General features: G+C 44.0%; 1 protein-coding gene across 4 annotated transcripts in view; it reads left to right on the top strand.

Moving 5' to 3' along the window:
- Positions 1-27,229, top strand: part of tmem117 (transmembrane protein 117) — a 319,128-nt gene that overhangs the window by 288,362 nt on the left and 3,537 nt on the right. The gene's annotated exons all lie outside the window — the stretch shown is intronic.

Below are 27,229 nucleotides of genomic sequence, written 5' to 3'. Positions count from 1 at the left end.
GAGTGTGATGAATGCCTGGAATATGCTGCCTGGGGAGGTGGTGGGAGCAGGTACAATAGCGGCATTTAAGGGGCATCTAGACGAATACATGAATAGGATGGGAATGGAAGGATACGGACTCCACTAGTACAAACGGTTTTAGTTTAGGCCCACATCATGATCGACGCAGGCTTGGAGAGCTGAAGGGCCTGTTCCTGCACTGTACTGTTCTTTGTTTTTTGTTCTGTGCTGGAATTTGTTAGAGCTGTCAAAATATGAGCAGAGTTTTCAGAGCAAGTTGTTGGATGTGGTCTGATACTTCCTCAGTCTGACGGAAGCCCTTAGTAAGCAGACTTCCTTTTTCAGCTGTGTGTTAACACAACACCAAGAGCTGCACAATTGTGATAATATGGATTTAGCACAATGTGGGAGATGCATGTGGGCTGCCAAGCACCCTCTTCACTCATATGCATTTATGCCAAAGTGTTTGACTCTTAAATGCCCCCTGACATGGTTCAGCAAGCCTCATGGTTCAAGGGCAGTTAAGGATGGGCAATAAATGCTGGCTTCGCTGGGGCTGGTGGAAGGGGGAGGGAGGAGAAGAACAGGAACCACAGCACTCCGTAACATCCTGCATATTGTTTCACTGTTGCATTATTGCCATAACTTTACCATTTCTTCATCCTTTTAAGTGTCAATAATCGTTTGACCAGTTCATCATTTTTTTTATATTATTCAGTCCAAAGCTGTGTATGGTTTTCTGTTGAGCAAAAAGAGTCTACTGCATTCACTACAGGACAACAACAAATCACTATGTATAGCACTATTTCCTGTGAGATGTAATAAGGTGCTACATAAATGAAGCTTCTCTCCTTTAATGTGAAGCGTTGACAAAGGCATTCCCTTACCAGACTCCAGAAGATACCTAAATCTTTTTAATCAATTTTAAATATCCAAGCAGCTGGAAGGTATGCACGTAATTACAGCTACACAACATTTATTCAGTCTGGGAGACTCAACTTTGAATCCTAAAGTTGACCAGTGATCACACTTGGGTTTTAAAAATGTTGAATCTGCTCACTTGTGGACGGTGAATCTACAGCAAGGAGGGAAATAATTTTCGAGTGTTCAGTTTTCATATTGCTTAAGCTAATCAGGTGGTGGTTAGACTAATAGGTACCACTGATGGTGTCTCTGAGGTGATTGCACACCAGACCACCCAGTTTCAGTTTTATTGTTTAAATGTATTTATTAGCGTCACAAGTAGGCTTACATTAGCACTGCAATGAAGTTCCTGTGAAAATCCCCCAGTCACCACACTCCTGCACCTGTTTGGGCACACTGAGGGAGAATTTAACATGGCCAATGCACCTAACCAGCATGTCTTTCGGACTGTGGGAGGACACTGGAGCACCCGGAGGAAACCCACGCAGTCATGGGGAGAACGTGAAGACTCCGCACAGACAGTGACCCAAGCCGGGAATCGAACCCGGGTCCCCTGGAGCTGTGAGGCAGCAGTGCTAACCATTGTGCCACCCTAATAAGTAGCGAGGTGTCAATGAGTAAATGTAATTAGAACTTACCTGCTGAATGGTGTAAAAAAAGGGAAAATGCTAGCAATACGCAGTAGGTCTGGAGATGGAAACAGAGTTACCCTAACATGCAGATCAGTTTGCAGACTTCCATATCCAGGAGAATGGAATAGAGTCCTTACAGGAAGCTGGGTGTGACGGTGTGCAGTTTTGGCAGCTGAGAGAGTCAGTGGCCTTTTAGGGAATATTGGTTGCTAGATTATCCCTGGACGGAGAAAGGGAAGAATCGAAGATAGAACATGTGAAGCTGAGGGAAGAATGAAAATTAGAAGCAAAGTTGATGACTATGGGCGGGATTTTCCCACCCTTTCCCACCAGCAGGATTTTCCAGTTCCACTGAAGGCGACCCCCCCCTGCGCGATGGTTTCTCTGGCGGCAGGACGGCTGAGGCATGCATCAGCAGGACCAGATATTCTGGCTAATGGCGAGCCACTTCTGCTCTGAAAAACACACCACCAGACGTGGGCTCCCAATGATTGACTCCTGTATTCCTGAACTTTCTCTGAGAAGAATAATTTCCCAGTTGTTTCCCCATAATAATACATAGCTAGCACAAATCAGCAAAAAAGATAGAAATGTCTGAAATTCATTTGATCTAGGCACTTTTGTGATCTGATAATTTAATATTTGTCTTCTTTTGAAGCTTGAATGGAACTGTTGTGTATATTCTAAAACCTTGCCATTCTGTATTATAGTCGTGGCTCTTGGGGATATGTATATTTTTCAAAACACCAAATGGATGCATCATGATTGGTAACTGTTACACATTTCAGCTGAAGATCACTTAAATCAATGCTATTTCTTTAACAAGTGGGGAGAAATTTCCACAACATTTTGAAATGATTTTTTTTCCAAGTGTCCTTCTTTACAATCAAAAGCTATTATCAGTTTTAAAATTGAGGTTAAATGAAGATGGCGTGAGGAAACAGTGCAAGTACAAAGAGAATTGAAGCAAAGAAGATAAAACAACCGATGCTGGGTACAGGTGGAAGGCTTGCATCTGCTCCAGCATTCTAACCCTATAGCCCATCTCCATGACAACATGGCATACCTGGGATGTTCCAAACAGAAATGTGAATGAATTATATTTTACCTTCAAAACAACTCTTTGATTCTGTGACCCATATGAGTAATTTATATCTCTAATGGGTGTGATTGCCTTCTCTCCAGATTTGCTGGGTCCTATTAAGGAACTCCCATGCTTATAAACTGCCCCACCTACTTTCCATCTTGAACTGACAACAATTATTTAAATATTTTATTGAGGCAAGGAGAGATTTTCTGACTCCTATAAGGGATCATTGTATAAGTTTTACACTTCTACATCTGACCTTTTAAGATAAACACAAGTTACCTGTTGAATGTAATTAATTCAGCTTATTTAAGTTGCATATGCATTTGGTGCACACCAGCTCCTTAAGCAAGTGCCATTTATCTTATATTTAACACTTCAAATCCTAAAGGTAAAAGTTACATTCTACGCTAAAACATTTCCAACAACACTGGATGAGGGCTGAAAGAGTTGTAGCAAAGGAAATCTCAGATGTAAATGCAATGTTAGAATATTTGGCTGACATTTACATTTGATAGATTTTTGATAATTTTTTGATTGTATCCAGTATTGTTGGGTTTAAACAAAGTTAAGCAAGAACAAAGGACTAACCTTGCATAAAGAGCAGTGATTATTCGAATGTTAATGTAAGCAGCTGTAGTTAGACTAAACTGTAGATTCAACTTCACTGAAATTGTGCCTCAGCTAATGAGGATATTTTCTTTTTGTTTTTCCAGTACTCAGATGATAAATGAGCCTTTGTCATCATTTAAGCTTTTGTAGTTAACATCTATTAAGTCGATCCAAAATAGAGGCATTTCATGTTGCAATCAACATTTGCATCTCCCACATTGACGCTTCAACCCAGCAGCTCCCTTTTTACAGACATTTACTAAATCTGCTTAAAAAAAAACATGCGTTGGCTGAATATTATAAAGTTTTACAGATTAATGCTAAACTAGTTGTGACGTGAACTTAAAGTTTGTCAGTAACATGAAAGAAAGGCTTTCATTTATGTAGCATCTTTCACAACCACCCTGTGGAGACAAAGTCCGGTCTTCACATTGAGGACATTCTCCATCATGTTGTGTGGCACTACCACCATGCTAAATGGGATATATCTCAAACAGATCTGGCAACTCAAGACTGGGCATCCATGAGGGGCTGTATGCCATCAGTAACAGCAGAATTTTACTCAATGCAATCTGTAATCTCATGGTTCAGGATATCCCCCACTTTGCTATTTACCATCATGCCAAGGGATCAACCCTGGTTCAGGAGGGCAAGCCAGGAGCAGCACCAGGCATACCTAAGATTGAGGTGTCAACCTGGCTGAGCTACAACACGGGCCTACTTGCGGGCCAAGCAACGAAAGCAACAAGTGATAGACAGAGCTAAGCTAAGCGTTCCCATAATTTAAGTTAACTTGAGTTAAGAAACAACAAGGGGCAAAAAGCACTGGTGATGGTGGTATACAGATCACCAAACTGTAGTGGTAATGTTGGGAAATCAGAGATGCATGTGTTAAAGGAACATCTGTGATTATGGGCGACTTTAACCTGCATATAGATTGGGAGAGTCAAATTAGTCACAGCACAATAGAGGAAGAATTTCTAGAGTGCATATGGAATGGTTTTCTGGAGCAATATGTTGAGGAACCAACAAGGGAGCAGGTCATCTTGGACTGGGTGTTGTGCAATGAGAAAGGAGTAGTTGGCAATCTAGTTGTGAGAGAACCCGTGAGGACAAGTGACCATAATATGGTAGAATTCTTTGTCAAGGTGGATAATGATGTAGTCGATTCTGAGTGTGGAGATGCCGGCGTTGGACTGGGGTGAAGGAGCAGTGCTCCGAAAGCTTATGATATTTGCTACCAAATAAACCTGTTGGACTTTAACCTGGTGTTGTGAGACTTCTTACTTGATTCTGAGACCAGGGCCCTGAATCTCAATAAAGGTAACTATGATGGTATGAGGCATGAATTGGCCATGGTGGATTGGGAAACATTACTGAAAGGAAAGGCAGTGGACAGGCAATGGCAGGCATTTAAAGAATGAATAGGTGAACCCCAGAAGTTGTTTATTCCTGTTTGGCACAAGAGTGGTCAGGGAATTGTGGCCAAACCGTGGCTTACAAGGGAAAGTAGAGATAGAATCAGATTCAAGGAAGAAGCAAACAAATTGGCAAGAAAAAGCAATAGGCCTGAGGATTGGGAACAGTTTAAAATTCAACAATGGATGATCAAGGGATTGATTAAGAAGGGAAAAATAGAGTATGAAAGTAAGCTAGGGGAACATAGAAACTGACTGTAAAAGTTTCTATAGATATGTAAAGAGAAAAAGATTGACAAAAACGAATATAGGCCCCTTTGCAGTCAGAAATGGGAGAATTCATAATGGAGAATAAAGAAATGGCTGAGGAATTAAATTTGTACTTTATTCATGTTTTCCTTTGTGAAGACTGAAGCAATGTACCAGAAGTGCTGAGAGAAACATGTTTTACTGAGGAGCTGAAGGAAATCAGCATCAATGGAGAAATGGTTTTGTGGAAATTGATGGGATGGAAGTTGGATAAATCCCCAGGTCTTGATAATCTTCATCCCAGAGTACTTAAGGAAGTGGCCCTGGAAATAATAGATCCATCGGTGGTTATTTTCCAAAATTCTTTGGACTCTGGAATAGTTCCTACAGATTGGAGGGTAGCTAACGTAAGCCCGCAATTCAAAAAGGGAGCTAGAGAGAAAACAGGGGACTATAGACCAGTGAGCCAAACACCAGTACTGGGGAAGTTGCTCGAGTCTATTATCAAGGAGTTCATAACTCGGCATTTGGAAGGCAGTGCTATAATCAGACAAAATCAGCATGGATTTACAAAAGGGAAATCATGCTTGGCAAATCTATTGGAAGTTTTTGAGGATGTAACTAGTACAGTTGACTGAGGAGAACCAGTGGATGTGGTTTATTCAGACTTTTAGAAGGCTTTCGACAAGGTCTCTCATAACAGACTACTATGTAAAATTAACATGGGATTGCAGGTAATGTCTTGAGATGGATAGAAAGCTGTTAGCAGATAGAAAGCAAAGAGTTGGCATAAATGAATCTTTTTCTGATTGGCAGTCAGTGACTAGTGAAGTTCCGCAGGGATCTGTGCTAGGATCCCAACGGTTCACATTATATATTAATGATTTGGAAGAGGGAGCTGACTGTATTATCTCCAAATTTTCAGATGATACAAAGTTGGGTGGGAGGATGAGCTGTGAGGAGGATGCAGAGATGCTTCAGCGTCATTTGGAAGGGCTGAGTGTGTGGGCATCTGCATGGTAGTATAATGTGAATAAATGTGAGGTTATCCCCTTTGGTAGCAATAACAGGAAGACAGATTATTACTTGAATAGGTACAAATTGAGAGAGGTGGATACATAACAAGACCTTGGAATCTTCGTGCAGCAGTTGCTGAAAGTAAACACGCAGGTACAGCAAGCAGTAAAAAAGACAAATGGTATGTTGGCCTTCATAGTAAGAGGATTGGAGTATAGGGATGTTTTGTTGCCGTTGGTGAGGCCACATCTGGAGTATTGTGTGCAGTTTTGATGTCCTTATCTGAGGAAGGATGTCCTTGCTATCGAGAGAGTACAGTGAAGGTTTACCAGGCTGATTCCTGGGATGGCAGGTCTGTCATATGAGGAGAGACTAAGCCGTTAGGATTATATTCACTGGAGTTTAGAAGAGTGAGAGGGGATCTGATAACTTATAAAATTCTAACAGGGTTAGACAGGGTAGATTCAGAAAGAATGTTCCCAATGGTGGAGGAGTCCAGAACTAGGTGCTCATAGTTTGAGGATAGGAGTAAACCTTTTAGAACTGAGGTGAGGAGAAATTTCTTCTCCCAGAGGGCGGTGAATGTGTAGAATTCACTACCACAGAATGTAGTTGAGGCCAAAACGTTGAGTGATTTCAAGAAGAAATTAGATATAGCTCTTGGGGCTAAAGGGATCAAGTGATATGGGCAGAAGGGGGAATCAAGATATTGAATTTGTGATCAGCCATGTTCAAAATGAATGGTGGAGCATGCTCAATGGGCCGAATGGCCTACTCCTACTTCTGGTTTCTATGTTTCTATATTTCTATAACCAATGGTGATCTAACTTCTACAGTCTTGCCACATACAGTTGTGAATGGTGGTGGACAATTAAGCAACTCGCTGGAGGAGAAGGCTCCCAAATATTCTCAATGATGGAAGAGGCCAGCACATTAGTACAAAAGATAAGGCTTAAGCATTTGCACCAATCAATAGCCAAAAGTACCAAGTGGATGATCCATCTCAGCCTCCTATGGAGTTCCCCAGCATCACAGATGCCGGTCTTCAGCCAACTTATGTAATATCAAGAAATGATTGAAGGTCCAGAATACTAATATGGCTATGTACCCTAATAATATTCAGGCAATAGTACTGAAGGCTTGTGCTCGAGAAATTGCCGTGCCCCTAGCCAAGCTGTTCCAGTGCAGCTACTAAACTGGCATCTACCCAGGTATGTCCCATACATGAAAAGCAGGACACATGTTTACACAGGCAATTACCAACCTATTAGTCTACTCTTGATCATCAGTAAAGTGATGGACGGGGACATCAACAGCACAATCAAGCAGCACTTGCTTAGCAAGGACTTGCTCACTGATGCTCAGTTTGGGTTCCGCCAGTCACTCGGCTCCTGACCTCATTAAAGCCTTGGCTCAAACATGGATGAAAGTCGAAATCAAGGGGTGAGGTCAGAGTGACTCACTTAACGTAAAGGCATTTGACTGAGTGGCACAATGGCACAATGGTTAGCACTGCTGCCTCACAGTTCTAGAGACCTGGGTTTGATTCCGGCCTGGGTGACTGTGTGGAGTTTGCACGTTCTCCCACTTGTCTGCGTGGGTTTCCTCCGGGTGTTCCGATTTCCTCCCATAGTCCAAAGATGTGCAAGTTAAGTCCAACAACACTCAAGAAGCTTGACAGCATCCAAGAGATGTAGCCAACTTGATTGGCAATCCATCCAAAAACATTCATTCCGTCCACCACTAATGAATATTGGCAGCCATGTGTACTATCTACAAGATGCACTGCAGGAACTCATCAAGGCTCCTTCGACAGCACCTTCCAAATCCATAACCATTCCTATCTGGAAGGACTATGGCAGCAGATGGATTGGAACATCACCATCCAGAGGTTCCCACTCCAAACCGCTCACCCATCTTGACTTGGAAGTATTTCGGTATTCCTTCATTGCCACTGGGTCAAGATCCTGGAACTCCCTCCATTACAGCACTGTGGGCGTACCTACACCACATGGACTGCAACAACTGAAGAAGGCAGCTCACCACTGCCCCCTCGGGTGGAATTAGGGATGGGCAATAAATGTTGGCCTAGCCAGCGACGCCCACATCCTGTGAAAGAACAAAAAGAAAATCATTAAGATCCCAGATGCCTTATTACCCTCGCTCTGCTGTTAACAGTTCATACTTGCAGCAACTGAAAAGGCAAAAAAGCTTTTGAACTGAAGGTTGCAGGAAAAGGTGCAATTAGTACCATATAGCATGAGATGCCCCACTCATGCAGGGCTATTATATCTTTTATAAAAATAGATGGTTTTCAAGCAAATCTAATCATTTGTCAATCATCTGTCTCACACTGTTGACATTATCTCATACTGAGTAACCATTATATAAACTATGTGAAAATTGAAAATAAACTTATTTATCAAGTTGATCAATAAAAAGTGGTACCAATTGAAGTACTATTTCTATTGTTATATTAGGTCATTCTATTATGGGACCAGCCTCTCGTCCTTCTGAAAATAAACCATTGCTGTGATATTTTCTATGCTTAATTATTTTAACAACTGGTCCATAAAGCCAAATAAAAAAAGTCACATTTCTAAAATGCCATATGATTTAACGCCGTACATTTGTTTTTCGGAATGGAGTGTGCAGGTGTAAGGTAAATGTTCAATTTTTCAATATTTTAAGAAGGATCATTTAAACTCCATGCATCATGACCAATCAATAATCAGCATAGAGCCCATACAGTGCAGAAGGAGGCCATTTGGCCCATCAAGTCTGCACCAGCTCTCTGACAAAATATCCTACCCAGGCCCCGTCCCCCACCCTATCCCTGTAACCCCACACATTTACTACAGCTAATCAATCTAACCTATACATCTTGGGACATTAAGGGGCAATTTTGCATGGCCAATCCACCTAACCCACACATCTTTGGACTGTGGGAGGAAAGCAGAGAACCTGGAGGAAACCCACGCAGATACGGGGAGAACGTGCAAACTCCTCACAGACAGTGACCTAAGGCCGAAATTGAACCCACGTCCCTGTGCTGTGAGGCAGCAGTGCTAATCACTGTGCCACCTCGAAGCATGTTAAGCTTTGCCAACCTCCGAAGGAATGATTAATTAATATTAGAATGTTGTTTTGGTGATAGAAACATAGAGGATAGGAGCAGGAGGAGGCCATTTGGCCTTTCAAGCCTGCTCCGCCATTCATTCTGATCATGGCTAATCATCCCACTCAGCCTAATCCTGCTTTCTCCCCATAACCTTTGATCCCATTCATCCTAAGTGCTATATCCACCCCAATCTTGAATACCCCGATATTCCTGAAATCCATAGAATCCTACAGTGCAGAAGGAGGTAATTCAGCCCATCGAGTCTGCACCGACCACAATCCCACCCAGGCCCTATCCCCATAACTCCATGCATTTACCCTAGCTAGTCCCCTCACACTAAGGGGCAATTGAGTATAGCCAATCAACCTAACCCGCACATCTTTGGACTGCGGGAGGAAACCGGAGCACCTAGAGGAAGCCCACGCAGACACAGGGAGAACGTGCAAACTCCACACGGACAGTGACCCAAGCCGGGAATCGAACCTGGGTCCCTGGCGCTGTGAGGCAGCAATGCTAACCACTGTGCCGCCGAAATGTAACTATTGTTCATCCGAGTTTTAACTGAGTCCATTGTTCTCCCAGACTTCCTTAATGAAGGGAAAGGCAGTAACTCTACTTAGCACAGTAAGATTAGTTTTCTCTCCCAGGATATGTAGGTGTTTAGCTAAATGCAGTAATAATCAATTGAAAGTAAAGATCACAAACTGATGACACCAACCGTGAGCCGTCTGATCGTTCAGTAAGATGGGGAAGATTTTTATTGTGTTTGAATCTCATCTGGTTAATGTACTGTGTTTCACTGTTTATGACCAGACTACGGCTGAATAATTACCAGCTTAAATGATAATTTTTATTGAGTAAGGAGGGACTCCGTCGAGTTGCATGGGCAATTTAATTTACATTGACATTGGGAGATTTAACCTCAGTAATATTTTGTACCTGATATTAGAATGGGCTTGTGATAATGGAATGAAGAAAGAGAGTTGGGGAGGATTCCTTTCAGGAGACGTCAGTGGCCAATTTTTATCCTTTAATCAGCTTAAATATTTCTAGCAATGTTGCCAGGGAACGTTATAATTGGGAATGAGGGAAATGGAGATGGGACTGAATATGAGGGCATCAATGGTGGAGGTGAGAGATGAAGCAATAGGCCTACAAATTGCACCATAGGGCAACCTAGCATTGTAAGAAGTCTCACAACACCAGGCTATTTGGTAGCAAAATCCACTCGCTTTCAGAGCGCTGCTCCTTCGTCAGGTGAGTGGAGGTTCTATTCACAAACAGGGCACATAAAGACACAAACTTAATTTGCAAAATCATGATTGGAATGCGAGTCTTTACAGGTAATCAAGTCTTAAAGGTACGGACAATGTGAGTGGAGAGAGCATTAAGCACAGGTTAAAGAGATGTATATTGTCTCCAGAAAGACAGTTAGTGAGATTTTGCAAGCCCAGGCAAGTTATGGGGGTTACAGATAGTGTGACATGAACCCAAGATCCCGGTTGAGTCGGTCCTCGTGTGCGGAACTTGGCTATCAGTCTCTGCTCAGCGACTCTGTGCTGTCGTGTGTCATGAAGAACGCTTACCCGAAGATCAGAGACCGAATGCCTGTGACCGCTGAAGTGTTCCCCAACAGGAAGAGAACACTCTTGCCTGGTGATTGTTGAGCGGTGTTCATTCATCCATTGTCATAGCGTCTGCATGGTCTGACCAATGTACCATGCCTCGGGACATCCTTTCCTGCAGCGTATCAGGTAGACAGCGTTGGCCGAGTTGCAAGAGTATGTACCATGTACCTGGTGGATGGTGTTCTCATGTGAGATGATGGCATCCGTGTCGATGATCTGGCACGTCTTGCAGAGGTTGCTGTGGCAGGGTTGTGTGGTGTCGTGGTCACTATTCTCCTGAAGGCTGGGTAGTTTGCTGTGAACACAGTAAGAAGTCTCACAACACCAGGTTAAAGTCCAACAGGTTTATTTGGTAGCAAATACCATAAGCTTTCGGAGCGCTGCTCCGTTTGCTGTGGACAATGGTCTGTTTGAGGTTGTGCGGTTGTTTGAAGGCAAGAAGTGGCGGTGTGGGGATGGCCTTGGTAAGATGTTCGTCTTCATCAATGACATGTTGAAGGCTCCGGAGAAGATGTCGTAGCTTCTCCGCTCTGGGGAAGTACTGAACGACGAAGGGTACTCTGTCCACCGTGTCCCATGTTTGTCTTCTGAGGAGGTCGGTGCGGTTTTTTGCTGTGGTGCGTCGGAACTGTCGATCAATGAGTCGAACGCCATATCCTGTTCTTATGAGGGCATCTTTCAGCATCTGGAGGTGTCTGTTGCGATCCTCCTCATCCGAGCAGATCCTGTGGATACGGAGGGCTTGTCCATAGGGGATGGCTTCTTTAACATGTTTAGGGTGGAAGCTGGAGAAGTGGAGCATCGTGAGGTTATCAGTGGGCTTGTGGTACAGTGAAGTGCTGAGGTGACCGTCCTTAATGGAGATGCGTGTGTCCAAGAATGCAACCGATTCCGGAGAGTAGTCCATGGTGAGTCTGATGGTGGGATGGAACTTGTTGATGTCATCATATAGTTGTTTCAGTGATTGTTCACCATGAGTCCAAAGGAAGAAAATGTCATCGATGTATCTAGTGTATAGCATTGGTTGAAGGTCCTGTGCGGTGAAGAGGTCTTGTTCGAACTTGTGCATGAAGATGTTGGCATATTGAGGTGCGAATTTGGTCCCCATGGCTGTTCCATGTGTCTGGATGAAGAACTGGTTGTTGAAGGTGAAGACATTGTGGTCCAGGATGAAGCGGATGAGTTGTAAAATTGCATCTGGAAATTGGCAGTTGTCGGTGTTGAGTACTGAGGCAGTTGCAGCAATGCCATCGTCGTGGGGGATGCTGGTGTAGAGTGCCGAGACAACGGATGAATGAACACCACTCGACAATCACCAGGCAAGAGTGTTCTCTTCCTGTTGGGGAACACTTCAGCGGTCACGGGCATTCGGCCTCTGATCTTCAGGTAAGCGTTCTCCAAGGCGGCCTTCACGACACACGACAGCGCAGAGTCGCTGAGCAGAGACTGATAGCCAAGTTCCGCACACAAGAGGACGGCCTCAACCGGGAACTTGGGTTCATGTCACACTATCTGTAACCCCCATAACGAATTGCCTGGGCTTGCAAAATCTCACTAACTGTCCTGTCTGGAGACAATACACATCTCTTTAACCTGTGCTTAATGCTCTCTCCACTCGCATTGTCTGTACCTTTGAGACTTGATTACCTGTAAAGACTCGCATTCCAATCATTATTTTGTAAATTAAGTTTGTGTCTTTATATGCCCCGTTTGAGAATAGAGCTCCCACTCACCTGACGAAGGGGCAGCGCTCTGAAAGCCAGTGGATTTTGCTACCAAATAAACCTGTTGGACTTTAACCTGGTGTTGTGAGACTTCTTACTGTGTTTACTGTGTTTACCCCAGTCCAACGCCGGCATCTCCACATCATGACAACCTAGCATTGCCAACCCTCCAGGATAGTCCCGGAGTCTTCAGCAATTAAAGATTACTCTCCTGGATACTGCCATGAGCAACCCGGGAGGAAAGGCATATAGAAAAGTAGGGTGTATTTTTAGAATTTTCTTTTAACGTTTTGCTTATTAGGTACAAAAATATATCTGGGATGGGCGAAAAGTGGCTGTTTGACAGGCAGGATGGTTGAAAGTCTTTTGATCTCCAGGGCTACATGCAATCAAGAGCTGAAATCTTGAAGGCAAATAGGAATCAGCAAGAATTGCAACCTTGCTGGCAATGAGAAAGTTAAAATATGTGAGGTGAGGGTGGGGAATGGCTTTTAGTCTGGCAGTGCAGTTGGAAATCTTTTGATCATGTTTCGATGGTAAGAGAAATTGAAGCTTCAGGCAATAGTCAGATAATAACTTTGGGCTGTCTCATTTTCAAAAAGTGTTGTTTTCCTCAACTTGGCATAACAATATATGTGGACGGCACAGTGGTTAGCACTGCTGCCTCACAGCGTCAGGGACCTGGGTTCGATTCCCGGCTTGGGTCACTGTGCGGAGTCTACATGTTCTCCCCGTGTCTGCGTGGGTTTCCTCCGGGTGCTCCGGTTTCCTCCCACAATCCCAAAGACATGCTGGTTAGATGCTTTGGTCATGCCAAATTCTCCCTCAGTGTACCCAAACAGGTGCCGGAGTGTAGGGCGACTAGGGGATTTTCACAGTAACTTCATCGCAGTGTTGATGTAAGCCTTCTTGTGACTAATAAATAAACTTTAAGCAATAAGCAAAAACTGTTCAATGAAAAATCACCAAAATGCAATATACAAAATGAGTACCATGATGAAGGACCCCTCCTGCCATTCCCATATCACCCAGTGCGTTTTCACTAATGCGGGAATCACAAGTCTGACGCAATGTTATGGATTGAAACTTGCTCATCAGTAAGTTAACCAATTTCTGAATGACAACTCCACTCAATCCAATTAACAAACGGCAACAGCCGCAGTCCAGGAACCAACTGACAACCAAAAGAGCATCATGAAAAATATTGAACCTCCATCAAGTAATAAAATCAATTATGTGTCACTTCCAATGAGTCAAACTCTACGGTTAAGGTGAGCAAGAAATAAAATTTGTCATCAAAATAAACACAGCAGCTTGACATAACACAGTTTCTGCTTTTTCTCCGGGTTAGGTCATGTTTTGATGCATTAGTTATCTGAGCGCTATTACCCTGGCTTGGGAATAGTGTCGTGTTAGATTGGACCCTGTGAGTTATAGCTCAACTTTGCTCTGAATTCAAAAAAGACACAAACGCTAATCAAATCTAGCAATAAAATCTGCGTCTGGTTAACATTTATACAGAAAATGATATATGATATCAACTTGTTTTCACAATTGCCTGCAGCTAAAGTTATTCTACATAGTATTAGCATGTAATTGTAAGATTCTTCCTAAAGCAGGAACTGCTAGTGTTAGTTTTGACTGACTAGAGCCTGTACCCTTGAACAAGAAGGCAAATGTTCTGCTAGATCGTGTGGGCAGCACAGTTGTTAACACTGCTGCCTCACAGCGCCAAGGACCCGGGTTCGATTCCTGGTTTGAGTCACTGTCTGTGTAGAGACTGCACATTCTCTCTGTGTCTGCGTGAGTTTCCTCTGGGTGCTCCGGTTTCCTCCCAACAGTCCGAAAGAGGTGCAGGCTAGGTGCTTTGGCCGTGCTAAATTCTCTCTGTGTACCCGAACAGGTGCCGGAGTGTGGCGACTGGGGGATTTTCACAGTAACTTCATTGCAGTGTTAATGTAAGCCTACTTGTGACACTAATAAATAAACTTTAAACATTTTTAGATTAGACTGATTTTGTTGGTTGGGTGGGTTGGAGAGACTATCCTTGGGGGATAAAGTTAAATTCTATTGGAGTTTACAATCAAAGACCTGCTGTGACTCCAGGATTCCAAGCGCTGGAACATATTGAACATCAAAGGATATGAAGGTGTGGTACTGGAGACCCCCAAAACCTAGAGGGCAGGGGGGGGGGGGGGGAGGGGGGGGGGAGGGGGGGGGGGAAGTACAGGTTCTATGAAGAGAATTATAACTCATTAATTTTCAAAATCAATTTTTTTTTCCAAATATATTCGAAGTGTGAGGACCCACAATGTTTTTTCTCCTCCTTTAGGATCTTTTCTCGATGTTCTGGGTCAAACAAAATACCGACTCACCGTCAATTTTCTCTTTGTAGCATCCTAACTATGTTGGGGGTTGTAGATTTTAAACATAAAGTAAAAGCTGTGGTTTCCACACACAGGTGCAAAATAACACCATCAGATTTATTCTAGAAAATGGAAACTGAAACTGGAGCCTGTGAAACACCCCAATGACATTACCATCAAATCATGTGACGGGCTCTTAAAGCAATCATGCAACCACTTAAATATATAACACCCAACATGAAGGTGGTGACATTATTCCTCTCTCACCAGTTGCAGATTCAACGGGGATCCTGTTTGAACAGTAGGCCATCCATTAGACACCTGAAAAATAGGTGGCTGGCTGTTGAATGTGGAAGGGGTACTTTGACTGGACCATCAGTGCCCAAGGCCAGTTAGATACAATTTTCAGTTAGGTGTGTAGATAGGTGAGCAGCATACCTGCCAATATGAGGGTAGAGGCTGCTCAATTGTGAAAATTGGGATCCTCTGCCAGTTTAGGATCTCCATTATCTTTTAGAGAAGGATGAAACACTGAGACCGGAATTTTCTGATGTTGGAGGCCTTGCCACCGCTGCCAGCGAGAACGGAGAATTTGCCACTCAGCCAAATCTCCACTCACTGCAGCGGGACTGGAGAATCGCAACTGTGGGGCGAGGTCGGAGAATCTGGCCTGAGTTTTTTAAGTAATGGAGAGCGTTGATGAGGGTAAGCAGCTGATGTGTATATGGATTTTCAAAGGGCGATTGATAAAATACCAGAAAGTAGACATCTTGGTAAAATTGAAGCTGAAGGGATGAAAGGAGCAGTAGCAGTTTGGAAACAAAATGAACTCATGGAAAGGAAGTGGAGAATAGCGATAAAATAATTATTTTCCAAACTGGAGTGAAATGTACAGTGTTGTCACCCAGGGATTGGTATTGGGACCAGTAGCCTTTTTGATATATATTAATGAACTGGAAATGGGCATAATTTAAACTTTTGCAGATGAAGTAAAACGAATTTTACGTCAACAAGATTTTATGGTCTTGTCGAAGTTAATGGACTTCTGAAAGGCTTGCCACATTTTATAGCCCCACCCCCACCACGGCGGGACTGAAACATTCCACCCCCAGAAATGCAACAAAGAGTGGTACTTAACAAGGACATAGACTGGTAAAATGGACAGTAATCTGGATGCAGAGAATTATGAAAGGATTCATTCTGGTAGGAAGAGTGAGGCGATCCAATATCAAATAAATGGTACAATTTTAAAGGTTTTACAGGGACTGATGGGTGTAACCTCTGAAGGTGGCAGGACAAGTTTAGAAGGCCACTAAAAAGATATATAGCTCATTGTTTTACAAATGTATGGAGTAAATAAAAAAGCAAAGAAACTGTGCTGAACCATTATAAAAGTCAGATTAGCCCTCGGCTGGGGAATTGCACCCATGTTGGGAGACCATACTTTAAATCGATGTACTGGCCTTGGAGCAGCTGCAGAGGTGATTTATCAGAATGGTACCAGGGATCTGGGGCTTCAGCTATGTGAAGAGACTGGAGAAGCTGAATGGGGTACCTTAGGGCAGAGAAAGTTAAGAGGAGGTCTGATTGAGATGTTCAGAATCATGAATGGTTTTGACATTGTAAGTAAGGTGAAACTGATTCCAGTGACAGAAAGGCCAGTAACCAGAGGACACAAAATTATGGCAATTGGCAAAAAAAAAAGAAAATAGATCTTTTTGAGGCAGTCAGTTTTGGGGATTCTGTCAGCCAACAAGCACCAGAGAGATGGAGACAGACAGAGGTCCCAGTGAAGTTGAGTTAAAATGTTAGAGGATAGATTAGAGGATGGGGAGCAGACTTTGAGTAAGGAGAACCGCCCGGGTGAAGTTGCCCCTTTGGAGAAATGGTTTTCTGCTTGGCAAGGCCTTAGATCTAAGAGGTGTGCTTGTAAGATAGCGTTTTAGTATACTCCAGCATCTAGAGAGAAGGACATTGGAAGGCAAGGTCGAAACCCTAAGAGGTGGGTTGCTGCTAAAGCAATCCAAGCGGGAGTGACCTTTGGAGAGAATTTCAATGAGATCTTCAAAGGCAGAGATTGGAAACGTTTGTGAGAAAGATGAATTTTCCATGAGATTGACTCAGTGGGACTAATGTCTGGTTGATTTGTTGAGAAATCCATGGAATCAGTTTTGGTTGCATCAGTCATTTACTGATTTATTCCAGCCACAGTTTGTCTGTCGATTCAGATGTGCCTCGTATTTATCCTGAATGTTAAAGTATAAGTAGTATCAGATATATATTGCAACTTGTTTTATCTTTCTGAACTTGTGTAGTAAAAATTTGCTTTTCTTGTTCTATACCCATGGAATCGTATGACTTTATTCCAAATGTTGGCGCCTTGAATCTCAACCTTTACCTACTTTAAACAAAATGTTATTGGTCCCTAACCGGATCTCTCCCCCTGTCAGGGCTCTGTTTAAGTTTTAAGTTTATTTATTAATGTCACAAGTAGGCTTACATCAACACTGCAATGACGTTACTGTGAAAATCCCCGATTTGCCACACTCTGGCGCCTGTTCGGGTACACCGAGGGAGAATTTAGCATGGCCAATGCACCTAACCATCATGTCTGGAAATGTGGGAGGAAACCGGAGCACCCGGAGGAAACCCATGCAGACATGGGGAGAACGTGCAAACTCCAAACAGACAGTGGCCCAAGCTGGGAATCAAACCCAGATCCCTGGCACTGTGAGGCAGTAGTGCTAACCACTGTGCCACCATGCTGCCCACCGTGTCTGACCAATCATCATGACCAATTCATTTGCAGTTAAGTTGAAGTTCTTCAATTCTTCAACGCCTCGGGAGTTACTCTCATCTGCGACTGAGAACTCGATCAGAAGCAGGTCATGTTTGTCATTGTACAGTGTCCACGCATCTGGAGAATTTCTGTTCAGCTTGCATAATGCTCCAACTTGTACTGTAATACTGTTGACTTTGAATGTCATTTGGCAATGACAGGTTATCTAGTTTGTTTTGCTTCGAGAAGGGATACATTTTCCAGCTGGCATAACATTGTGAACTTGAATCAATTCATCTCTCCAAAAACCTCTCTCCGTTGCAAAGGCAGTGATGACCTGCTCAGTATTTCCAACATTTCCTGTTTTTTATCTTCACATGTGGTCTGTTTCATCTTGCTGTCCATTCATCTGAACTCGTGCTGAATTTTCAGCTCCTCTTCCCATGAGGTGGCAAGGCACTCGGTACAAAAGTTATTACTGTGTGACCATGATAACATCAAATAATTCTAGCCTGCAAAAGCTGGCAATTTGACAAATCAGGCCTGTCAGTGTTCTCAACTTCTGCCATCGAATGAAACTCTACTCTCTTGGCTCAACCGCCACACCTTTTATCGTTCCTCTTTTCCAAGTAACTGTCGAGATGCTTTTTTAAAAGAATCTGTGGATTCTGTTTCAATAATTGTTTGTGATCTAGAATTCCGCAAACTAAGCATCTTCTAAGTAAAGGTCATTTTCCTATTCTCCCCAATTGGGTTTCTTTATGGTTTTCTTAAATTTGTGTCATGTAAGAATCGTCTCACTGAACGGTGAAAACAAGTAATCACCAGCTTCTAACTATCCCCAGTACTAATCTCCGCAGTTATCCTGTAACTGCAAAGCGGTCAGAAAAGTGGCACAGTGGTTAGCACTGTTGCCTCGCAGCGCCAGGGACCCGGGTTCAATTCCAGCCTCGGGTCACTGTCTGTGTGGAGTTTGCACATTCTCCCTGTGTCTGCGTGGGTTTCCCCTGGATGCTCCGGTTTCCTCCCACGCTCCAAAGATGTGCGGGTTAGGTGGATTGGCCATGCTAAATTGACCCTAGTGTCAGTGGATTTGCAGGCTAAATATATGGGGGTTACGGGAATAGAGCCTGGGTGGGATTGTGGTTGGTGTAGACTCGATGGGCCAAATAGCCTCCTTCTGCACTGTAGGGATTCTATGATTCTAACCCTTGGGCCCAGGTTTTCATCCAGAAGGTAGGAATTTCAATTTAGGCCATTTTCCAATGCCATGAACCCACATGTGTGCCCACAATATTTATATGGTGGCGGACAGGGTGGTGGGGACAGGCTGGAGTCAGACGCTGCCTCTGGAAGCAGGCCTGAGGAGGAAATGGAGGGTAGACTGATGTTGAAGTGGGCAGGTTAGAAGTTAGTAGAATCCAAGCTGCTGGGTGAAGTCCAAAGCAAGACATAAAACAAGACAGCCCTCTTGTGGGACTCTTCAAGCGAGCATACCTTTTTGTAAAAGAGTCTGACAATTGGTGACTTACACGACCCATTTCATCTTGGTGCTCTTTTTACTCTCTCACCTTTTATGCTAATTTTGCTCAGTCACGTTTCTGGTTGAATGCGCATTCATCCCATAGAGAAGTCCCCTTGTACTCCCCTTCCCTCAAAGTGTTTAATAATTAAAATTCCATATCGCCAAAGATGCTTTTAACTACCTTGAAATAATTCCTCCGAGGCTGGTGTTCCTTCACCAGATTCCCTTTATTTACAAACTTGTCTCCATTCTTGGGATGGCTTCAAGTACAAAGGCAGAATCCGGACACTCCTCATTATGTACCCAGGTGAGACTCCCTGATTGGGCAGGCAATCATTACCTCAATCTCATACTCCAAGAGGCTGACCTCATGGGTCTCGTTGAGGTCATTACTTAGCCTTTTTATTTTCTTAACTTCCTAAGCCATTGGACAACATTTGTTATTCTTTCCCACCAACAATATGATAAAACCCTGCTTATGAATATTCATCTAGAAGACTGGCATGTGAAGCATCACTAAAAATGGCTGACTTAGGCTGAAATGGCTAAGGGCGACATGGTGGCACAAGGGCAGCACAGTGGTTAGCACTGCTGCCTCACAGTGCCAGGGACCTGGGTTCAATTCCGGCCTTGGGTGACTGCCTATGTGGAGTTTGCACGTTTCCCCGTGTTTCTGTGGGTTTCCCCCGGGTGCTCCAGTTTCCTCCCACGGTCTGAAAGACGTGCTGGTTAGGTGCATTGACCATGCTAAATTGACCTTGACTTCTGGATCACACATGGCCAAAAACCTAAGTGTGCATTTCTCTAAATTTAATGTTTTATTAGGTCTCCGAACTTTCTCAACTCTAGCATGTTTCATGAGTTCCAATCCATCAAAGCTATCAGCAGGTATTGTCTGAGTGCACAGCCAGTTCAACAATCCAGTAAAACTACTTAATTGGTCTATTCCTTCCTTGGATGCAGGATCCTCTTTTTGTGAGGAGCTGGCCCAATGTATTGGGATACGATTGATATTTTCCAAATAAGACTTTTAATTAAGGTCAGTCTGACTTATTCTGCTTGATGTCTGACCCTATATATTTAAAGGCTCTCCGAGCCAGATTTCCAATCTCAAACTCCTTCTTTATTTCATCTATCCCCCATTGCTCAAATTCTGCAGAACCTCCCAAAAAATACATCCACATGCATCCTTAAGATGCCTGCTAGTTTCTCCCTGTGATACCAGTGGAACATAGCTTTTAGCCGAATATAATCGAATTTCAATAGATGGACGAGCTGAGAAATACCACACCCTTGATGTGTGACTGAACCCATTAATGCACTTGTTTAATTTCCACAGGTTTCTTCTCTCTCACCAGTTTCTCTAGGTGGTGTCAAAAACCTGCCCCTTTGAAATTTCGCATCTTGCAAAAATTTTATACAGAATCACCACTCTCTTTCGTGACTTTACTGTATTATTGTCCCCGAACCTGAAGTCAGCAGAACTTTCATATTCCTTAACCTTACTTTGGTCTTTACTACTTAGAGAATCCAGGTTAAGCAATCCACTCCACATACTGTGGAGGTGCGTGCACTGTCCAGCACAGCACAACTGAATGAGACTGTAACTCGAACATCCATTACTGGAGTACCCAGCCAGGGGGTGCTGAATCTATGGAATTCGTTGTCAGGCAAGGACGTGGAGGCCAGGTCATTGAGTATATTTAAGAGAGAGAGAGATAGGTTCTTGATTGGTAAGGGGATCAAAGGTCATGGAGAAAAGGCGGGAGAATGGGTTTGAGAAACATATCAGCCATGACTGAATGGTGGAGCAGACTCAGTGGGCCGAATGGCCTAATTCTACTCCTATATCCTATGGAGTAAAGCTTCTGGTGACCAATATAGTTCCTTCTGACTGATCACTTTCATCATCTTCCCCTTCTGAACCTTCCACATCATGTGTCATTTCAAAAACCCTGTCATTCCATTTTGGACAATTCATTGGATAATGATATTTCGGGACGCATTTGAAACCCTGTTGACCATTCCTCGGTTTCCCCCTGTGGTCCATTCTCCTGCCATTATTAACAGATTCCTGTGGTCCGTGTGAGCTGGCTAAAGGATCTCCACCCTCATTTCTGCTGTTTGTGGTTCTTCTTTGGTATTGGCTTTTGCGACCCATTTCTAGGTTGTCTCGAACTGCTGTCAGCATTAAACTCTCCATCCCTTTGTCATTTCAATTTTCAACATGGATGGGGGGTGTTGTTGTTGAGTGCGGATATCACTTGCAACAGCGATGCTATGTAAGATAAGGATGTTCAATGAAGTCTGAAGTGTTGCTGTTATTGGTTTTGTGACCTTCACTCTGCAGCATTCATTACTTTCACAATCCTGGAACTGCCTGGAACTTTAAGCTGCAAATCCCACTAAATTCAGTGGTCTCGGGTTTGCAAACCTTCTTTGTTGCTGTACAAAAGAAACTCCAAAATTCCCATCCATTGGGGGTGCTAAATTTAATGAAACTGATTGGAAATTAGAACGGAAATGCAAAAGCAACACAGGCAAAGGTGATTACTGTTGACAGCTCTGAACTCCATACCTTCAGCCTCTGCTTTGACCTCCCACCCAATGTTCCTAGTGGGATGAGAGGACGATTGTCAGAGACTCATCCTTTTCCCTCTCATATGCTGCGCTTTTTTAAAGCCAGAGTAGATTCAGTTGTTATGCTGGAGTAAGCAAGTGCCAGGATACATGCACTTAATGGGAATGATGACGAGTGTACAAAATATCCAGCGACATTGAATGAAACTATTCATTTGGGGTGAATGCACTTCAGATTGTAAGTGGAGACACATTTGGGAAGAAGGCTCAGGGTGCAAAGTGCACCTACTGAGTAATGCACATTGATAAATGAACTGAAATTGTGAGGTAATTTTAAGTGTGAGTTGTGCTTAGTACAGAGCATTAATGGAAAGTAATTGTGGTGTCTGGTACCTTAGCTGACCTGATAAGATCATTAAATTTTTTCTGCGACTGCTTCCTGGTGCATTGGATGAAGGATACTTACCAGATCCGTTCATTTGCTTGGTTACTGATCCTTGGGCACTGCCGTACAGTAGTTTGCACTGCTGCCACACGGCTCCAGGAACCCGGGTTCGATTCCCGGCTTCGATTCCTGGCTTGGGTCACTATCTGTGCGGAGTCTGCGTGTTCTCCCTGTGTCTGCGTGTTTCCTTCAGGTGGTCCAGTTTCTTCCCACAGTCCAAAAGACAGTTATATGCATTGGCCATGCTAAATTCTCCCTCTGTGTGCACAAACAGGGGCTGGAGTATGGCAACTAGGGGATTTTCACAGTAACTTCATTGCAGTGTTCAGGATGTGGAGGCTTTGGAGGGAGTACAGCAAAGATTTAACAGGATGTTGCCTGGTATGGAGGGTGTTAGCTATGAGGAGAGATTGAATAAACTGGGATTGTTCTCTCTGGAAAGGCAGAAACTGAGGGGTGACCTGATAGAAGTTTATAAAATTATGAGGGACATAGATAAGGAGAACAGTTAGAAGCTTTTTCCCAGGGCAGAAATGACAATCACAGAGGGGCACAAGTTCAAGGTAAGGGGGGAAAGGTTCAGTGGAGATGTGCGGGGGAAGTTTTTTTACACAGAGGGTGGTGGGGCTTGGAATGCACTGCCTGGAGAGGTGGTTGTGGCAGATATGTTAGTGACATTTAAGTCTTCGCTGGATAGACACATGAACAGGCGGGGTATAGAGGGATACAGGTGGTTGGTCTAGGTAGGGCTACTTGATCGGTGCAGGCTTGGTGGGCCGAAGGGCCTGTTCCTGTGCTGTACTGTTCTTTGTTCTTTATGTAAGCCTACATGTGACATTAATAAATAAACTTTCAAAAGACTTATTCACATTCTTATTTCCTGTAGGATACTTTCAGTGATTCTATCCTGGAAATGGGCTCCTCTCTGTCCTCCTTCACTCCTAAAGACGCTCTTTCCCTTAAAAAAAAGCTTGCTAACATGCAAATTGCTTTGCCCTTTGAGCTGTTGCAGCCCTTTACATTTTGCAGCAATGTCTAATTTCTCAATCACAAATGGTGAGCTCTCAACCACAAGCATTTTCCACGCCCAAAGCTCACCGCAATATTGTATTGCGGGCTACTCCCAGAAATACATCTGTATTCATCATTCTTAACATTGGATCTGCGCTTTTCCACATTGCCAGGCCCCCAGGCAAGCCTACGCCAATCTATACTATTCTGGGAACAGAAACATCGACGGCAACTTAAATTCATCCGACAAAGTAGGAAAGTGTCACAAGGCACTTAGGAACAAGAGATGCTCTGATTGGTCATTAAGTTGATTTGCGGTTACTGGAAGCAAGTTGTTGTCAGGATCCAGATGTCAGGATCCAACTATTTGGAAAACAGTCACCAGCAGTGACCTTCCCAGAACTGGCCCATTAACAGTCAGGTGGGCGAGCTTGCCGTCCAATTAAAGATGACTGGGTCGGGGGAGGGGTGCAGGGAGGGGGAGCGCTTTCAAAGCTGAGGGCCAATAGGAGGCCTGCTAACATGGTAAGATTTGCCATTATAGGTAAGGGATGAGGGAGGGAGGAATGGAGGAGATGGAGGGAGGAGGGATGGAGAAGAGGGAGGGAGGGGAGAGAGAGGGAGCAATGGAGGAGAGGGAGGGAGGAGAGAAGAGGGGGAGAGAAGGAGGAATGGAGATGGGAGGGAGGGGGAGAAAGACAAGGGGAGGAGAGAGGGAGGGGGAGGACAGAGAAGGAGGGAGGAAGGAGGAGATAGGAAGAGAGAACACCTCTATTTTGCAAATTTAGGAAGTGTTGCATTAAAAAAAATGGCTAGAGCAGCTGGATAGCCAGCGTGGAAGGGAAATGCCTCCTGGCGCGGTCTGTGGTGGCAGCTGTAACCAGATAGACTGGGTTGGCCTCACAGCCTGCCTGGAGCACTGGCCCTCTCAAATGCCATTGGGAAGGCCTCCTCTGATTTAATTCGTGATGCCCTGGGGGTGCCCGCAGGGCGACTGGATAATTCTAGCCAGCCTCTGTTAATTGTATTTAAGGGGCCATTTGTCTACCGTATTTTGCCTTCCTGCCTCCTGTGGATGGGTCATTTTCTTCCCGATCCCACCACCCGGGTAATGACCAGGCTGGAATGATGCCAGAAATGGGCTCACCAGCCAGGGTCGGCAGGGGTAGGAGGGGTGGCAAAGTTTCGCCCATACCTAGCCCCGTATTTGCTCCCCATATCGGAGCAAAAATTCTCCCCTCAGTTTAGTTTGTTCAAGTGATTCGAAGCATTAAAGAACAAATCCAGATCCAGTATCTGGGGACCTGTTTGTTAAGCAAATGATAGCTTTATCTGTTCATTCATTTGAAATAGTCCTGCTCGCTGCAACACCATTTTATTACTTGTTAGAGAATTTCTTCACTAAATTTGATGGCAACTCATTTATTCTGGATTCTAAATATTCATTAATATCACGGGTGTCTTGTTGATTTAGTGCATACTGATTTTGAAGGAATAGTTCATGGGAGAATCATTAACCATAGCTAATGATGATCGCAAATACAAAATAGGGTGATGGTTTTATGCAAAGATAATACAGCAATGTTGACATCGGAAAGGAATCTTGTCATTAAGATTGAAAGGGAGTAAGGTTGTGTTTTACTGGTTCCATTTCCATTCTTTATATCTGTACAATGGGATTGTCAAGCTTGTTAGCTCTCATGCCGAACTATTGGTGAGATTTTATCTCATCCTCCTGCAGTAGGCCAGCGATGGCATTTTGCATGCACTCTAGCAAACCTGACCTGTGGAAAATTAACAATATGATTTATGGGGCCAGCAGCAAAAAAAAGCTCTAACATGTAAACAAGGGAATACGAGTGCCGGAAAACATTCGGCAACACGGGAGCTCCTGACAAAGATTTCTCCTGAGTGCGTCCATTGAATGAGGCGTTAGTGATGAAGTTCAAAGGGTAATCGCAGATGGAGGAGATAAATAAAAATATTCAGGGTTACTGCAGGAAACAAAAGATGCCTGCAATGCTCACCTAACACTGTTGGAATCTCTGGTGGGTTAAAAACACGGTGGCACAGTGGTTAGCACTGCTGCCTCACAGTGCCAGGGACCCAGGTTTGATTCCCAGCTTGCATCACTGTCTGTGTGGAGTCTGCACATTCTCTGTGTCTGCATGGGTTTCCTCTGGTTTCCTCCCCCAGTTCAAAAGACGCATTGGTTTGGTGCATTAGCTGTGCTAAATTCTCCCTCAGTGTACCCGAAAAGGTGCCAGAGTGTGACTACTAGGGGATTGTTGCAGTAACTTCATTGCTGTGTTAATGTAAGCCCACTTGTGACCAATAAATAAACTTTTAAAAACTTTTAGCATTCAGCAAAGGGTTCCCAGATTGGCCATTGGGCAGAAAAGCGCGAAAGTGTTAGCAGGATTTGCCACGGTTCGGCTGATAGTAACTCGGAGTGAACCACAACTGCTAGCTCTAGGACAGAGATTGCTTATTTATCATTCAGCTTGATTTTCCTTCTCTCTCAGCCCAGCTGACAAGGTTAAATCTCTTCAACTTTGCGAATGCTAAAGGAGCCCATATTCAATTTCTCACTGCTTTGTTAAAGGTGGCATTAGTCCTTTCACTTTCATTGAGCTAATGTCTCTGACAAAACAGCGGGAGGAGAAACTTGAGACAAATTTAGTAGGCTTTTGTACCACCAGGCTTCTTGTACTTATTTCCATGTGGTAGGATTGTTAGGAAGCGATGCCACTTCAAAGGTGGGCTTTAGGTCAGGCTTCCATGTTTAATAGTTTGGACATTGTGCTATAATGTAACATATAGCGAATGGCACTTCATATTATGTTAATATTCCTCACACCTTGTTGTCTTTACCAGCCTGTTCAATCTGTTGGAGCGATTTTGACGTTCATTGAATCATAGAATCCCTACAGTGCTGATGGAGGCCATTTAGTCCATTGAGCCTACATCGACTCTCTGACAGAACATCTTACTCAGGCCCTCACCCCCCCCCCCCCCATCCTATCCCCTAACCCCACACGTTTACCATAGTTAATCCATCTTACCTACACATCTTAGGACACTAAGGGACAATTTAACATGGCCAATCCACCTAACCTGCACATCTTTGGACTGTGGGAGGAAACCGGAGCACTCGGAGGAAACCCATGCAGACACAGAGAGAACGTGTAAACCCCACATAGACAGTCACACTGTGTTGTACACTCTCCAGACTCCTCCTCTCTCTAGTGTTTTACACTCTTCAGATTCCTCCTGTCTCTGTGTTGTACATTCTCCGTACTCCTCTCTCTAATGGGTGTCCTCTGCAATGATGGGGAGGGGGGTGAGAGAGAGATGAATTGGGGTCGTGACCATGGGGTTTTTAGGAGAATCATGGGGGCCTTGGGGGTGTTCTGTGGGCATTCGCAGTTTGGAGGAGTGGGGTCAAGGGAATCCCACGGGGGTCAGTGTGGGTCTGTACAATAGTTATCCAGAAGCTAGAAGCAGTTTTAATTCTTCTAACTGTATCTGTTGTAACACAGTCAAATTCCCATCTGTTATTTGCCATTTAAATCACATTTTCAGATAGTTCCCAGTGCACCCCGAAGGAAGATTGCTCTTCCTGTTCACTTCCTACCTGGGAACCTCCAGGGGATGGGGATCCCCAGTGTCTCTTTATCATGTCCCCCCGTACACTGCCCTGGAGCTTGCAAATTAGGGCCCATTACTTGAAAAGGACTCCATCAATGAAAGAAGCCTGAGAATCATTGCTTTAGAATCAATGGATGGGAGGCTGGTTTGTGTGATGGACTGGGCGTCGTTCACGACCCTTTGTAGTTTCTTGCAGTCTTGGACAGAGCAGGAGCCATACCAAGCTGTGAGACAACCAGTGTCAATGGATGGGAGGCTGGCTTGAGTGATGGACTGGGCATTCTTCACAGCCCTTTGTAGTTTATTGCAGTCTGGGACAGAGCAGGAGCCATACCAAGCTGGGACACATCCAGAAAGGATGCTTTCTATGGTGCATCTGTAAAAGTCGGTGAGAGTTGTAGCGGACATGCCAAATTTCCTTAGCCTCCTGAGAAAGCAGGGGCATTAGTGGGCTTTCTTA

This window comes from Mustelus asterias, chromosome 9, assembly GCF_964213995.1.
Source record: "Mustelus asterias chromosome 9, sMusAst1.hap1.1, whole genome shotgun sequence".
In the NCBI taxonomy this organism is placed as follows: domain Eukaryota; kingdom Metazoa; phylum Chordata; class Chondrichthyes; order Carcharhiniformes; family Triakidae; genus Mustelus; species Mustelus asterias.
Note: the sequence above shows the minus strand (reverse complement) of the source record. Positions and strands in the feature narration are given on the sequence as shown.